The sequence below is a fragment of the Crotalus tigris genome, unplaced genomic scaffold, assembly GCF_016545835.1.
Source record: "Crotalus tigris isolate CLP2741 ecotype Arizona unplaced genomic scaffold, ASM1654583v1 scf7180000017828.1554129, whole genome shotgun sequence".
In the NCBI taxonomy this organism is placed as follows: domain Eukaryota; kingdom Metazoa; phylum Chordata; class Lepidosauria; order Squamata; family Viperidae; genus Crotalus; species Crotalus tigris.
The window spans coordinates 1520073-1537034 of NW_024096658.1; the positions used below are offsets into that span (position 1 = coordinate 1520073).

At 38.3% G+C, this 16962-nt stretch overlaps 1 protein-coding gene across 1 annotated transcript in view; it reads left to right on the forward strand.

The window, feature by feature from the left end:
• LOC120307823 (phosphatidylinositol-binding clathrin assembly protein-like) overlaps positions 1-16962 on the forward strand; it is a 32748-nt gene that overhangs the window by 526 nt on the left and 15260 nt on the right. The window lies entirely within an intron of this gene.

Here is a 16962-nt window from a genome sequence, read left to right on the forward strand (position 1 = left end):
CCCCCTCCGCCTCCCCTTGCTTGGGGGAAGGGGCCGCCGCCGCCGCTGGTGTCCCTTTCGGGGCGGTGGAGCCTCCCCGGCCCCTCTTCCCCTCGGGGCTCCTCCGGCGCGCCCTCGTCGTGGAGGAGGGAGGCAAACTTTCTTTGGACCCGCTGGCAGCTCTGCCAAGCCCTGGGATTTCTTTTCCTCCTTCCTATCCTCCTTTTTTTGTTTTTGTTTTGTTTTGTTTTACAACTCTTGGGAAGAAATTTGCCTAGGAAAACCGCCTTATTGGACTGGCCGCAAAGAAAGGCGTCCCCGAAGCTTTTTTTTTTTTTGCCCCTCAGCCTTCGTCCTTCACTAGGCATCGTTTGCAAAATTAAAAACAAAAACAAAAAAAACACCTTAAAACAATTCAGCACCATTAGTCTGATTTAGTCCCTCTGATGCCACGCTCTTCCTTGGGCTTTCTGCGGTTTTTTTTTTTTCTTCCCTTCGCTGCTTGACAGGCTGCCTTTTAATTTTGGCTTCTAAATGAATTTTTTCCCCTGTGCTTTTTCCCCTCCCTCCTTCCTCCCTCCCTAATGTCTTAAATCTGCATTTTTGTGGCAGCTTCTGCCCGGAGTTGTTTGTAACTTAATCCTGCCACCATCTCTCAGTTTTATGGGATGAAGAAGTTTCACCTCCTTCCAACTGTTTGGTGCTTTGACTAGGTAGACAGGTAGTCCTTGACTTACAACAGTTTGTTTAGTGACCGTTTGAAGTTACAAGGGCACTGAAAGAAGTGGCTTATAACCGGTTTTCACACTTACGACCACTGTAGCCATCCCCACGATCACGTGATCAAAACTCAGATGCTTGGCAACTGACTCATATTTCTGACGGTTGCAGTGTCCCTGTGTCATGTGATCACCTTTGGCAACCTTCTGACAAGCAGAGTCAAATGGGGAAGCCAGATTCGCTTAACAACCCTGTTGCTGATTTAACTGCAGAAATTCACTTAAGAACTGCAGCAAGAAAGGTCGTAAAACGGGGCAAAGTTCACTTAACCAATGTCTCACTTAACAGAAATTTTGGACTCAGTTGAGGTTGTAAGTCGAAGATTACAGAGTTGCCTGACGGTGAGGTGGGTGGCATATAAATTTAATAAATACTGTGGTTTAACTATTCTTCCCCTCCCTTCCCCAATTTTAGTTTAGTCTTGGCTATTCAGGAAAGTTGAGAGGTTGAAATCACTTTTCTGGTTTTGCCCTGGTCCTGCCTTCAGCACAATGGAGACAAATTTGAATTAGGTGTCTCTACTTGCAAAGGCAGTATAAATGATAATTTAAAAGATTAAGCAGTTGTTTAGAAAGCCAACACTAGTACTACTTCACTTATCAGCAAGGCTTTTGCCTTCCTTTGAATTGAATATTGAGTAGTTTTTAATGAAGTCATGTGGGGGGGATCATATGATCTACATATTGGGTATCCATTAACACAAGAGGGAAGATGTTTGACATAGGATTATCCTTGCTGTTACCTATATTACCCCTAAAGAGTTTTAATGCAAAAATGTCTTTGTTTCTCTTTTCATGCCATTTCATAATATAAGATGCATTGCAACATTAGGATAATTTCATTTACTACTCTCTCAAATTAACAAGTGAAGCTAGTTAACTTTAAGGGCTTCTTCCTGTTAATATGTAGGATCAGTCTCCAATTAAAGGGTTACATATGACAGGGAAAGCTAGCGTTTGGTAAAACCACATTTTATTGATTGGCTTTTCTGGCTTAAAATTGGGGCTATAGCTATTCCAAACCTATGTGAAATTGCCTCGTGGTGTTGTATAAAGTAGATCTTTGCATTCTGAGAACTTAATTGCAATTCAGAACCATCTCTCCAGCATTTTTGCACAACTTACAGTCTAGATCAAACTTGAAATCTGATTTCATGTGATTAACTTTCCACAGATTCTATGCTTGTAAGGTCTCTGTTTTGCATTTATAGATCATTGACCCCAAACATGCTATTTCCTTCACTTTCTTTTGATTCCTTGTTCCTAAGAAAATATCTGAAAAATGAGGAGAATTTCTGGCAAATAAAATATTTTGGCCTATGTTTCAGGGTTCTTTAAATGTTTATTACCGTAGATATTATAATTGCAAGTAACTGCTTTTAGGCTGGCTTAAAGCAGTGTTTCTCAATCTCAGCAACTTCAACTTCCAGAATTCCTTAGCCAGCAAGGCTGACTGAGGAATTCTGGGAGTGGAAGTGTGCACATCTTTTTGCTGAGGTTGAAAAACACTGATTTAGAGAATTCTTGGAAAAGTCTCTTACTAATGTGTACTTTTGTTTGAGGCTTGAGAATCTCAGTTTTATGTGCATTTGGACACTAGGCACATTTTTCTGAAAAGCATTCTTCTCAATACATACCTGCGTTGAATATAGTTCTTTAGTCAAAAAGAGAGGTGAGGTTTGTTTTCTTTACTACCATCATTATTTTGAACCATAATTTAAAGCTTTTTGTATTGAGAAGAATACATTGATTGCTCTCTTCAGGATTCAGTGGTAGGAAGCTGAGCCTAATGTTTTGTGTTTGACAATTCATTAAGGTAGCAAAGAAGAAAATTTGTGCTCTAACTAGCAATAATGAAAGCAATAACTTTAGATCTTACATGCCACACTATTTATGAGGAAGGCTAGATGCACATGGTCTTATAACCCTATCAGCTAACTCAGATTGGCAAGCAAGTTAGTAGAAGAAAGCATATAATTTGGACTATTGGAGTATTGAAAAGCTTTTTGTACCATTTATTCAAGATGCAGTTGCATTTGTTTTCTGAATGCTGATCTGGATTTCTTGTTTTTAATCTGCCAAGTGGTTCTGTTCTTGAGAAATAGTTCAGAATACTTAGCCTCTTAATCCCCATTCAAACTGCTCCTTTTCCCCACCTATCATCTATAACTAACTGATTAACAGAACAGAGTTGGAAGGGACCTTGAAGGTCTTCTAGTCCAACCTCCTGTTCAAGTAGGAAACTCTATACCATTTCAGACAAATGATTGTCCAATCTCTTCTTAAAAACATCCCGTGTTGGAACACCCACAACCTCTGGAGGCAGGCCGTTCCACTGATTAATTGCTCTCACTGTCAAGAAATTTCTCCTTAGTTCTAGGTTGCTTCTCTCCTTGATTAGTTTCCATCCATTGCTTCTTGTCCTGCCTTCAGGTGTTTTGGAGAATAAGTTGACCCCTTCTTTTTTGTAACCCCTCAAACATTGGAACAGTACTATCATGTCACCCCTAATCTTCTTTTCATTGAACTAGACATACCCAGTTCCTGCACCCATTCCTACAATTGGGCTAATAAGTTCTTAGTCACTTTATTATATAAACAAAAGCATAGAGAAAGTTTGAGTTGTTCACTATAACAAGAGTTGTATTCTTTCATTAATTATAATGGGGAAAATCTATATATTTTTTAACATAGGTTAAATTTATGCTGCGTCTATAAGATTCAGGGAGAAACACCTGGAATTTGGAATGCTGCAGCCTTCAAATGCTTGATTGCCTCTGTCCTTCCTGTGATTTGTCTACTTGTTTTCTGTGAGCTGCATCTGTATACTAAATCCTTTAACTGACATTTATTTGATACTAGGAGCACTGCAGCTTTCCAGTAATGCTTTTACCATATGCTCTGCTGTCTTTGGAATCCCAGGACTGAAAAATCCCCTGCTATGCTATTTTGTAATTCCCAACACTTGTTCTTTTTTATAACTCATTAATGCAATGAAAATAACTCTATACCTGCTCAGTATATGCTCACATTGTCGTAATAATTGCCTTGTGGTTTGGAGTAGAACAAACTCTCAGTCTGGATAGGATAATCCCATGGAGACAGGGCTGTAGGAGATGACCAGGTTGAATCTGAGGGAGGGGGTCAAATGCATCATCAGTCTCAAATTCCTTTGTGCCCACAAGAGATCGAAGTCCGGCCCACCTAAAATTCTGTTGACTCTTATCTACCACCAATTTGCTTTGACTGTTAGTAGTTCAGATTCTTGTAGAGCAGTGGTTCTCAACCTGTGGGTCGGGACCCCATTTGGGGTCGAACAACCATTTCACGGGGGTCGCCAAACAACACAGTCTGCCATTTTTTCCCCCTTTTCCTTAGCTGTGCTACTCCCTTTTATTCTATTGGCTTTTGAAAGCCAATAGAAGAGACTCTCTTGAATAGAGTCTAATTCTATTGGCTTTCAAAAGACAATAGGAATTGTCCAGGCTGTCTCTGCCCTGCTGAGCCCACCAAAAGTCCCATTCTGCAAACGGTGCTGCACCAGTTGAGTAGTCCTCGACTTACGACCGGTTGAGTAGTCCTCGACTTACGACTGGTTGGGGGTCGTGGCATTAAAAAGGTTGAGAACCACTGTTGTAGAGGCTGTTAGAATGTATAAACCTGTATTCATTTGAACTGCCTTGACTCCTGATTTTCCTGCACATAAGGACTTTGGCTAAGACAATTGCTTTGGCAAGATCTGTCCTATTTCTTTCATGGGGCTTTTCTACAATGAGGGCCAGACTTGAACTGTGTAACTTGGATGCAGCTGCTAAAGCCTAGCTGGATTGTATAACGTGAGACTTCACAAACATTGTAGCTTAAACTAAGGCATGCAGAGTGATTCTGAAGTTCTCATCATGTTCCATTTAGTGGTTCTGACGCTTTCTAGGTGGCTTTGAAAAACTGATGGGCCCTTTGAAGTGGCTTTCAGAGTTTTGTGATGGTTTTGTACTTGAAGATGCCAGCATGTACTTTAGCCAAAATGCAGTCTCATTGGTGAGAGATGTCTTTATTGTTCTTGTATTTATCACAGATAGTCCTCGACTTATGACCACAATTGACCCCAAACTTTCTGTTGCTTAGTGAGGCAGTTAAGTGAGTTTTGCCTCATTTTGCACACTTTCTTGCCACAGTTGTTAAGCGAATCGCTTCAGTTAAGTTAATAACACTGCTGTAAAGTGCATCTGGCTTCCCCATTGACTTTGCTTGTCAAAAGGGCACAAAGAGGGGTCACATGACCTCAGGACACTGCAACCGTCATAAATATAGGCCAGTTGCGAAACATCTGGAAATACTCATAAGTCACTTTTTTTCAGCAACGTTATAACCTTGAACAGTCATTAAACGAATGGTTGTAAGTTGAGGACTTTCTGCGGTGATGCTGTGTGAAGTAGGATTAGATTGTTCCATGGTGTCCATGTCATTTTTCAGGTCCCAGTTGGTGTATCTTTTGCATAAAGTTTGGTGCTTTGGAAATCAGTTGCTTAAGGCAGTGTTTCTCAACCTTGCCAGCTTTGAGATGTGTGGTCTTCAACTCCCAGAATTGAAGCTGTGCTGGCTGGGGAGTTATGGCAGTTGAAGTCCACTTATCTTAAAGCTGGCAAGGTTGAGAAACACTGCCCTAATCACCCAGACCTTTGGATCTTCCAGATGCTTTTTCTGTATTGCTTTTATATTTGCATTATTTTATACTTTTGTGGTAATTTTGCAAATCACCCTGTTTATTCATGAAGGGTGGCATAGAAATCCAATTAATAAGTGAAATCTTTTCTTTCTCACACTAGGATTATAGTTAATCAGTTTCTAACCGGTATTACACACCTGAGTGCTTAGGTGCTGTATTAAACATTTCCCTAAATGAGGTCATGTAAAAACTTTTTGCAAGCTTGATTTTTTTATTATTATTATTAACAATAGAGGTGCTTTTCAAATCAGCTTGCTTGAGGGTTGAAATCATTTGGAACAAATTGCTGCAGTAAAATCACCTTCTTTTGAAGAATTATTTACACCTCTGGACTGAAATTTTGTGTTAGAAATTTTCCCAACAGTTGTCCATTACTTAGCAAATTGTGCTTCATCACTTTAACCTGTGTTGTCCCAGAAACCAGTTTATTTTATGGGGCCTGATTTCAAGAGATATTTGGACTCTTTATTGATGCTGGACAAACAGCTGTTAACACTAGTTTCTCATTTGAAGTAGGAATAAAAATAGCCATCTGGTATTTTTATGTATGCCTCTACGGCATTGTGGAAATCAGTTTGCAAATTAAATGTTCTGACTGAATGTTAAGTTTTAGTAACCACACTGTTATATGAACAGCTGTCTGTAGTATACTGTAATCATTCCACCTCACCCATACACATTATGTGCTTCTTGCTATTTCTAACCTTAACACTAAAATTTTGTCTTGCTTAAAACCTCTTTCATTCTAAAAGTAGCTGTTTTAGAATGGTCTATGTTTTCTTAAAATAGCAACTTCAAAATTGGTTGGTGGCACTAATAACAAGCAACTTAAAATACCTTTCTCATGTGTTTTAGATTACAACTCTTGTCATATATTAGCAGTGCTGCCTGATATTTATGGAAACTGTAGTCCTGATATCTTAATTGGATGAGATTGGTATATTTGTGTTAAAAAGGAAACTCCAGTTAAAAGGTCTTGCATACTATAATTTTCCTATTATGCCAGAAGCAGATGTGCTGGAGTCTAAGGATTGACCAGCATTATTGCTGTCACGCAGAATTCTTGAGCAGAGACATGGTTTTTATCACAGTGTACATGCTGAATTAAAAAAATATATTATAAAAAACCCAATCCTTGTTTGAACTTTAGGATGACAAATGGGCTTTCACATGGGTGGAATGTCCAGTTTGGCAATCTTGAGGAGAATGTGTATGATTTATTATATTTATAATAATAATAAGTTGGAAGGGACCTTGCAGGTCATCTAGTCCAAGGCTTTTCAACCAGTGGTACAGGTACCACTTGTGGTACTTTGGCACCTGGCAGGTGGTACACGACCATCCTAGAAAAGTGGTAGTGGGGGAGGGGAATGGGCTGAACTGGTGGCAGCACCTCACAAGCCTGAGTAAGAGATGGCTGGAGCTGCAGGGCTGCCAGGGCTCAGCGGAAGCGCCAGGATCAGCTCTTCTTCGGGACTGTCAGGGCTCAGTGGAAGCGCCAGGATCAGCTCCAGGCTCCAGCTGGAGCTCAGCGCTGATCCTGGTGCTTCCACTGAGCCCAGAAGAACCCCCATCAGCTGGAATGTTGCAGCATCTCCAGGGTCTTGTGATTTACATTCAGATGCTTGGCAACTGATTCATATTTATGACTTCACAGTGTCCCAGGGTCATGTGAAGTGACCAAAACCTGCTGCAACCACCCAGCAGATGGAGGGGGGAATAAAAACCAAACACCCCCCACCCCACCCCCCACTGCCAATCCTCAACAGAAATGCTCACAACAATGAAAACCTTGGACAGGAGGAAAAGCGCCACCGGGCGGGCAGGTAGATGTCTTGCTCGGCTGTGGTTTGGGGTTCACTTTTTTCAGTGCCATTGTAACTTCGAACAGTCACTAAGCGAACTGTTGTAAGTGGAGGACTACCTGTACTTTATCGCTTTTTTCCTTTTGGGGGAGGGTCATCAAGTTTTTGATATCTTGCTAGGCGACTGGTGGTACTCGGATGTTGCCATATCCTAAAAGTGGTACAATGGGTGAAAAGGTTGAAAAGCCCTGATCTAGTCCAACCCTTTGCTCAGGCAGGAAACCCTATACCATTTAAGACAAATGGCTGTCCTGTCTCTTCTTAAAAACTTCCAGTCTTGGAGCATTCACCGCTTCTGTAGGACACTGATTAATTGTTCTGTCAGGAAATTTCTCCTTAGTTCTAGGTTGCTTCTCTCTTTGGTTCGTTTCCATCCATTGCTTCTTGTCTTGCTTTCAGGTGCTTTATATTATTTGCATCCTGCCTTTATTTTTTACAAATAAGGTGGTGAATATATCCAACACTCCTTCCTCCTCCTAGTTTCCCACAACTATTCTGTGGAGTTGGTTGACAGAGAGAGTGACTGGCCCAAAGTTACTCAGCCGGCTTTCATGGCTAAAGCAAGACTGCAATTCATTTTTCTTGTTTCTAACCTGTTACCTTAACCACTATACTAAACTAGCTGTCAGATTTTGTAACACATTTTATAATGAATATTGGGATTTCCTTGAGTCTTTGTTAAGTAGCTCTTGACTTACTATTCAAATTTACAACAGCACTGATAAATGTAACTTATGACAACTTCTCACATGATTATTGTAGCATCCCTATGGTCACCTGAGCAAAATTCAGATGTTTGTAACTGGTTCATATTTATGACAGCTGCAGTGTTCTGGGATCATGTGATCCCTTTTGCAACCTTCTGACAGTGTCAATGGAGAAGCCAGATTCACTTAACAACTGTGGCAAGAAAGATCATAAAATGGGGCAAAATTCACTTAATTCACCAACTGAAATTTTGGGCTCAACTGTGGTCGTAAGTCAAGGACTACCTTAGTTCAAACTATTGTTCAGATAATATATTCATTCAGTTTCAGATGGATCCTATAAATCTGAATGTAAAAAAATTCTCATGGTTAGAATTATGTAGTATAACATAATTTAACTTAGAGTCATCCTTCACTGAGTTATGTGATCTTGTATAAATTTATGTAATATAATGAAGTATGAATATTTATCCTCACCTTTCCAGGTACAGTAATTCCAAAAATATACATTTCTAATGAGAACAGTTGTTTGCTCCCCTTTCTCATAAACTCTTCACTGAATATTTTTTCCTTTACTTCTTGGGTGGCACTTGTGTACCTAAATTTACTAAATCTACAAGAGTGACCTTTGTGATATTTTCACATGATTGTTTAGTGCATAATGAGTTTAAGAATATTCTGTGATAAAATTTGCAGTTTCTGGTCCTCTGGGGCTATAAATCTCTTTTCAAATTGAATTAATGGGTCCCAACTAGAAATATTTAATTTATTCCTGCATTCCAATATTACAGCTGCGTTTTTTTTCCTTAATATCACATTATTACCACCTAAACTATTCTAAAATCTCAGGATCTGTTTTTGCTTCATCCAATAAAATTGAGCAGCCTCAAGTCAGTGTAAAAGATTGAACTCTAACATATTTTTCTGTGCTGAGTATTAATTAGTTTCCTAAAAAATGCAAAGTACCTTTATTCATTAATATAGCAGAACCATGAAGGCCAAATAGCTCTTATTTGTACTCTGTATTCAGAAAGAAGCACAATGGTAGATTTCACTTGCACAATTAATGATGTTTTAGATGCCATTACAGTAACTGTAGGAATCAGTTATAAATATATGGAGGTTTTTGTCATTCTATAATAGCACTGAAATTAATATTTTCTAGATAGCTTCCTCTTGCTTTTGCATCAATACATGGATTGATATAAATTGTAATTATTCCACAGGTTAGGGTTCTTTTATTTGAGGTCAAATGTTTCTGAAATGTTAACATTAGAATATATAATATATATGTAAAATGAAACTAGAACTAGGCTGAATGCTTTTAGTATGATTAAATAACCCTGCTCAGGTCAGTTCAAAGCTTTAGTTATATCAAAAAATAGCATTGTTGGTATCAGTTATTCCAATGTTGCTAGACAATGCCAGACTGTACTATCTGATACCGTTGGCTAGGATAGTTCCTGAATTTTTTTTACTGAACTTATGCATTAGCATGCAAAATATCATTATTTCAGAAGTTCATTCATTGGATTGTTTTCTAGTACTATAATATTTTAAGTAATAATTCAATTCAAAATGGTCTGTTAGTAGTTTTTTTCTTTATTGTCCTAAATAACATTTGCCTGATATCAATAAATAAGATTTTCATATTGCTTGGAAAATTTGTAAATCTCACTCTTCGTATCTTTTGGGGATCTAATGTGATAATAGGCTTGGCAATATTTTGAGATTTGGGCCATTTTTGAGCATCATTTAGGAGTAATACAGGAGACATAGCACAAAGTTCTGGGCTGCTGATCAATACAGTGATCGATCATCTTTAAACACACTAGAGCTCTCATTGAAACAAGACTGATCAGGTGACATAGAAGCGGTGTTAGAGAAGTAATTGAAATTGGTTGAAACTCAACTGCTAGCAAAAAAATTCTTCTGGTGAAAAAAACAAATTTGTAATAAGTTACTTGAACACTTAACATGTTATATTCACAGACAAATACATACACACGAACACATACACACACACACCAAGCAAAACATTACTAAACTAAAGCATATTCTTGTGAGTTTTATTGCTGTTTTACAGGGGTGGGAGAAATAGATATGCTATCATACAGTAGCATTTTGCTGCTGCTGGGAAAGATTGCTGAGCCTTCTAAAGTCTTACAATATTGGAAATATAGGAAGAATTCAACCTCAACTAGTCATATTCACACAGCATGCTAAGCTTCCTTCCTTCCTTCCTTCCTTCCTCCCTCCCTCCCCAGTCTGATTGTCCCTTGTACAAGCCTTAATTTAATTAGTCCTGCTCCTCAGTCTATATCACACAGACAGGTAATTTTGCACCTTGGCTCTGCTTTATGGAATTAGATGTCCTCGTAGTGTTACCCATCTCTGATCTAAACTAGTCAGTGTTAGTTACTGACAGCTGTGACCTTGCAGAGGCCATATAGAATAATTTCAGCTCTGCCTATTTTAAAAGAAAAAAATGTTTTGTATCTTAAAAAGCCAACAAATGCATGCATTACCCTGTTTAACAAGCCTAACATAAATGTGCTGAGGAGGTGTCACTTGGCCTGATACTCATGATAATGGAGCAATATCATGCATAATATGCTGTGAATCCATACACATCTTTTATATTATAAAGAACGGTTGTTTCAGGCTAAGCACATTTATGATTGCCATTTTGATATAATTCCAGTTCCTGTTACAGAACAAAGCAGGATAGGTTTCTTTCCAAATGTAATCTCTGTATAGTCAAATTTAATCTCTTTGATTCTCTGACTATTTCTAATGATAGTCTGATTCCGGCCTATACTTAATGGCTTGCAGTTTTATTTGCTGAATATTGTTCCAGCTAGTTAATGTTTCAGTAGTGCTCAGGAAAATAAAATTCTAGGATTCTGCATCAAAACTATGCCAAGGAGGGAAATACGTGGGTTTCAGTTGACATGCTACATAGCAACCATTTAAGGAAAACCTGCCTGTCTCATAAAAAACATACAGATTGTAAAAAAAAAAAAAAAATTCTGTGGTACTATTCTGGTTATCTATGATTAACTTTGAAATATGTCCACACGACTTCGCAATTAACAACAACAACAACAAGTTACAACTCAGAAGAGGCCTAATTTGCTATGAGCTAATCCCTCTCCAAAAAGGTAGCTTGTTATTATTTCTCAGAAGCTATCAACCCTGTTTTTGGACAGTAGGTTGTGATCAACAATCTGGTGGTTTGCTAGTTTTTTTTTACATGCATATTCCATCTGTGATAAAAGTTTCAGAAAGCTTAGCTGAGGCTAGATGACACATATTCGAGTCTATCTGGAAATTCTCCGGCATGTGGGTGAATTGCTGATTACAGTGGGTTTTCGGATAATATTTATGTCTACCTTTGTTTTTTGTTTTTTGTTTTGTTTAATGCAAATTGGGATTACTGATGGGGATGCTGGTTATCTCTTGAGATAAGATTCAGAACATGTTACTGTGTTGATTATTTGTAATGTATAATAAAGCTAACAGTACAAATGATGTTTTGCATACTACTTGTCAAACAGATCTGAAATGCAAGTGAATTTGCCCCTAGCATAAAGAACAGTTGAGAGATATGAGGGACAGAAATTGGCTACCTCCAGTTGGAAAAGCAAGGAAGTACTTTTTGATATTTGCATATAAAATGAAGAGATAATAAAACTAGTTTAAAACCAGTTCTTTAGCATTGTTACTTCAATAGTTTATTACAATAAACTATTCACTGTGTGCTTTCTAGTAAGATTACATGAGAACTCACTGCAGGCAACTGATTTTCCTTTCAAGTTTCCCTGCTAGAGAAAAGATGGAAGCATGAGTATGATAATCAGGAGGAGCAGTCACTTGCAAATGTGGTATTTTCACAACTTTTCTTGAAAGACTGGCTCTCGAGTTCAAAAAAGGACTTGAACATAATTGTGCATAATACTGTAAAAATGGTGAGTTGGTTATGAAATCGAATTTGGGTTGGTCACTGAGACCAGAGATTATCCTGGGACACGTATACTTGCCTTCATTGGTGAATTGGTTATGTTCATATTTTTCATTGGTGATTTATTGAGCTATTCCTGTAAAAATAACATATGAACTTAATACAGGATATTGCATCAGTAAGAGGTCATTTGTCACATTTTTTTTTAGTTGTATTACGCTCTTGAATGAGAACTTGGCTAATGTTCTTCTATCATTGACCCTTGGCTCTACAGGATTTTTAAAGAACAAATGGAATTTTTTTTTTTTTTTTTTTAAAAACAGAATTAGATTTTTCCAGAAAAGGACATGAAGCTGAAGAACAGCAGTGGAACTGCCAGGAAATCTGGAACAGTAGCCTACGAGATATATTGCTGTTGCAACTTAACTTTCTCTCAGTTTCAGAGCTTTATAGTTTTAAATTGGTCTCTATAGTTAATCCTAAGAAGCATTATAGTTCCATTGCAATTTATGTGAATAAAACTGTGCAGTTAATACGTTTCTTTTAATACTATTTGATACTATCTGAAGATGGAAAACAGTTTGTACAGATTTGTATGCCTTAACTTCAGTTTATATGATATTTGAGTTACTTCAGTAATGAGGTAGTATTTAAGCCTTGACAATTCCTTGAATAACTGGACCTTATGCCATGAGGGCTTTATAGATGGCAACCAATAAACCAGTACCTTGAATTACATCAGGGAACTTATTTTTAATCATACAGTTTGCGGACAAAGGTGTTACATGGGCACAGTGAGACTTGCCCATAACTGCTTGTCTTGTCATGTGAAATAGCATAGAGTGGGTTATTACCCACTTTGGATAAACCTATATCAAAAACTTTGGAAAACGTGGTACGGTATATTACCATTGAAAAGGGACGGGGCAGTTTTTAACAGAGACATTTGAGTTGCATCAGATTTATGGATCATGTGTTATCAGTGAATTAATTACAATAGCTAAATGGAATCTCCCCTGTTCAGAGATGGTGTGTATATCTGGGAACAGTAAGTGCAGTTAACAGTTCAAGATCGGCAACTGGATATTTTGCGAAATAGAATAGAGATGTGGTTCTTGCTTTAATGTATTCAGAGCATCTGCAATAGAGACGGGCAATCTTAAGTCAGTTGGGACACATTTCTAAATAAGATTTTTGGTCAGCTGAAGACCACAAGATTTCCACTCACAGTAGTAGAGTAGACACAATTGCTTTCTGAATGGCTGAAGTCAAACAGAGTCCCAATCCTCTGTGCTGCCTATATTTTATTTCCCCATAAATTCAGAAGTCATAATTGAGCATTCCACTTCCCACCGATCCCCATCAGCTGAATGCCTGCATTTGAGAAAGTTCAAGCTGTAATAAATGCATTCTTTAAATTGCTTTGCAGTTTTGCTGTACTATATCAAAATGGCTGACAAGCCCATTGGAACAAGTAAGCATACATTTAGTTCTTTTAGAGCCCATTGGTCCTCTGTGAGGCTCTTATAATATCCTCCTCTTTCCCTCAGTATAGCTGGGTTTCATTGCAGTGATGGGAATTTGAATCTAGACTTGGCAGATGTCTGTATGGTACAGTGCCCATTGTGCACTTAGAGAGCCATTGCACGCCCCTCCTCCATGAGGTCCTGCCCCTTGGGCATATGCATATTTAAAGCAAGAATCAAATTAGATAGTAAATGTAAGGATCAGAGGAAGCATTATTTGTGGGAGCTGCTCTCCCAGGAGTAGCTTTGCTCCCATCAAGGCTTCCATGTTTAGCTTTGCTGTAATTAGCAAAAGCATCTCTGTTTTAGAAGCCTGTGGGTCTTGATGGATGGAAATTATTGATGCCAGATATGTAGGTCTGTTACAATATTCATGTCAACAACACTATTGTACTTTACATATAGTCCTTGACTTATGACTACAATTGAGCCCCAAATTTGCATTGTTAAGCAGGACAGTTAAGTGAGCTTTGCCCCATTTTACGATCTTTCTTGTCACAGTTGTTAAATGAATCACAGCAGTTGTTAAGTTAGCAATACGGTTGTTGTGTGAATTGGCTTCCCCATTGACTTAGCTCAGGGGTAGGCAACCTTGGCTCTTTTATGACTCGTGGACTTCAACTCCCAGAATTCCTGAGCCAGTCCACAAGTCATAAAAGAACCAAGGTTGCCTACCCCTGACTTAGCTTCTCAGAAGGTTGTAAAAGGAAATCATGTGAACCCACAACACTGCGACCATCATTAATATGCGCCAGTTGTTAAGCATCCGATTTTTGATTGCATGACCACAGGGATGCTGCAATGATCGCAAGTGTGAAAAACTTTTTTCAGTGTCATCGTAACCTGAAACAGTCACTGAACGAATAGTTGTAAGTTGGGGACCACCTGTATTTCTGTATTGACCTTATTGTTTGGGCCCCACCTACAATCTGTTTAAGACTTGGGCAGTTGAGAAATTTTAGCAATAAGCAGACATAAGATCTTGTGCTCAATACAGTGAAGACTGCTTAACGCATCGGCTGAGACTGTGCAGGATGACAATTAGCAGAAAGGTTATAATTACAACTAAGGCCTTCATTCCCTCCTTTTTAATAACAGGAAGAAAATGTTACTTTGATCAGCTGCATGCTTTGCCATCTTAAGCTTCTGATTCTTTTAGAACTTTTGATTTCCAAACTTTTATTGTCTCTAATACTTGTAAGAATGTTTTTTCTCGTCTATAAGATTTTACCTGAGCTTATATCCAGTGACATGTCTCTTTATAGGGGATGTGTATTGTTGTACACTGTACCTTCAACATGCCGCTGAAACACTGAAATCTCAGGATTCCTTTCTTTTTTCCTTTATATTTCTATTTTGGGATTATTTTTATTACTGGCCATACTGAAAGAAAGCACTGTCGAAAGGATCGGAACACAGTGACACAGTTGATAAATCACAACTTTTTAGTATATTAATAACAGGGAAGTGCATTCTCGAGGGCATTGTTTCTTTTGTGTGTCCCAAAGAGGGAATTAACTACACTTGGTAATTTTATTTTAGGATTCTTTGAACTACTAAGATCCCTGGTTTGTGCAAAATTGACATTGTGGTTTAAATTCTAGTTTACTAAACAAATCCATATTTAAGGCTGGTTCCTTTTGGTATTTTGTTATAATTGTCCTTTAAGTGATAATTCCTGCTTCCTATCTAATGGCAAATACGAATCTCCTCAAGAAAATGTACTTTATAATTTGAGGATAGAAAGATCATCACATGGCCGGTTGCCATTTTATTTTAAAAGAAAAAAGAATCCTTACACGTAGCACAACAAATCTAATGATTTTGAATTGATGCATATTATCTTTTGTTCAGTTACCTTTGAATGAAAATACTGCTACCTAGAAATTGCCTTTAAGTTGAGCTGGCTCTGATGACTTAATGGACATGTGAATGTAATTATCCTGGCAACAATATAGAAGTAGTTACTCCCCTTTTTTTAGGGCAGTGGTTCTCAACCTTTCTAATGCCGCGACCCCATAATACAGTTCCCCATGTTGTGATGACCCCCAACCACTTATACATCACCGGGTGCCAGGGGCGTGGCCAAAGAAAAGGGGGAAAAAATGGCGGACAGCCTTGTTTGGTGACCCCCGTGAAATGGTCGTTTGACCCCAAATGGGGTCCCGACCCACAGGTTGAGAACCACTATTTTAGAGGCATTATTTGATTTCCCAATTTGTTTTCCAGAAATGATATTTCTAATGCCATCAATATAAAGGCAAATTGTATATGCATTTTTCTATTATTTCTGTTGTGAAAGTGGTTCCTGTACTTTATGGAGTTGTTACTCTTGGGCAGCATGGGAACGGAATGGAACGGAATGGAACAGAACCGAACCTTGGAGGTCTTCTAGTCCCTCTCAAGCAGAAGAACCTATACCATCTCAGACAAGTGACTGTCTAGTCTCTTCTTAAAAGCCTTCAGTGATGGAGCGCCCATGATTTCTGAGGGCAAGCTATTCCATTGGTTAATTGTCCTCACTGTTAGGAAGTTTCTCCTTAATTCCAGGTTGCTTCTCTCTTTGGTCAGTTTCCAACCATTGTTTCTTGTTCTTCCTTCTGGTGCTTTGGAGAATAACTTGACCCCCCTCTCCTTTGTGGCAGCCCCTCAGATATTGGAACACTGCTATCATGTCTCCCCTGTTAATTCTTTTCTTTAGACTAGCCAAACTCATGTAATTCAAATATTACATATACTTTTTTTATATTAATTGCATTCATTTGATGGAGAATGTGCTCCCTTTGCCTTTATTGATGCATCTCAATTTAGTATTGTATGATGTCCTTTTAAAAACATTAGAAATATTTATAAAAGGATCTCAATCTGCATTGCTATTTCCCAATTTATATTGGTTGTCTGGTGAATAGTGGGAATTGAAGACTGAATATTTGAGACTTTCTGCAGAATTATCGTTAAAAATTCAACAATAATTTATTGCTTGATTAAAAAAAGCAAGATTCAGAAGTTGCAACACAAATATTCCGGTTCACAGGACAGTGCTTTTACCCATGTTGTGTGACCTTTGTACGTTTCATCTTGCTCCGAACTCATTCTGCTGGATATCTGCTCTATTTACTTGTGTCAAGTAAATTTACTTGAGTCTAGGGAATGCCTGCTTAAATTAGATTTTTATTGCTATATTCTCCCCAGGTGGACCCAGACTACTAAAAAATCAGTATGAATTTCCTGTAGACCAGGGGTCTTCAAACTTGTCCCTTTTATGACTTGTGGACTTCAACTCCCAGAATTCCTCAGCCAGTGTGCCTGGCTGAGGAATTCTGGGAGTTGAAGTCCACTAGTCATAAAAGGGACAAGTTTGAAGGCCCCTGCTGTAGACTGAAAATGTACTTAGTTTCAGCAACCCTGCTGAATCA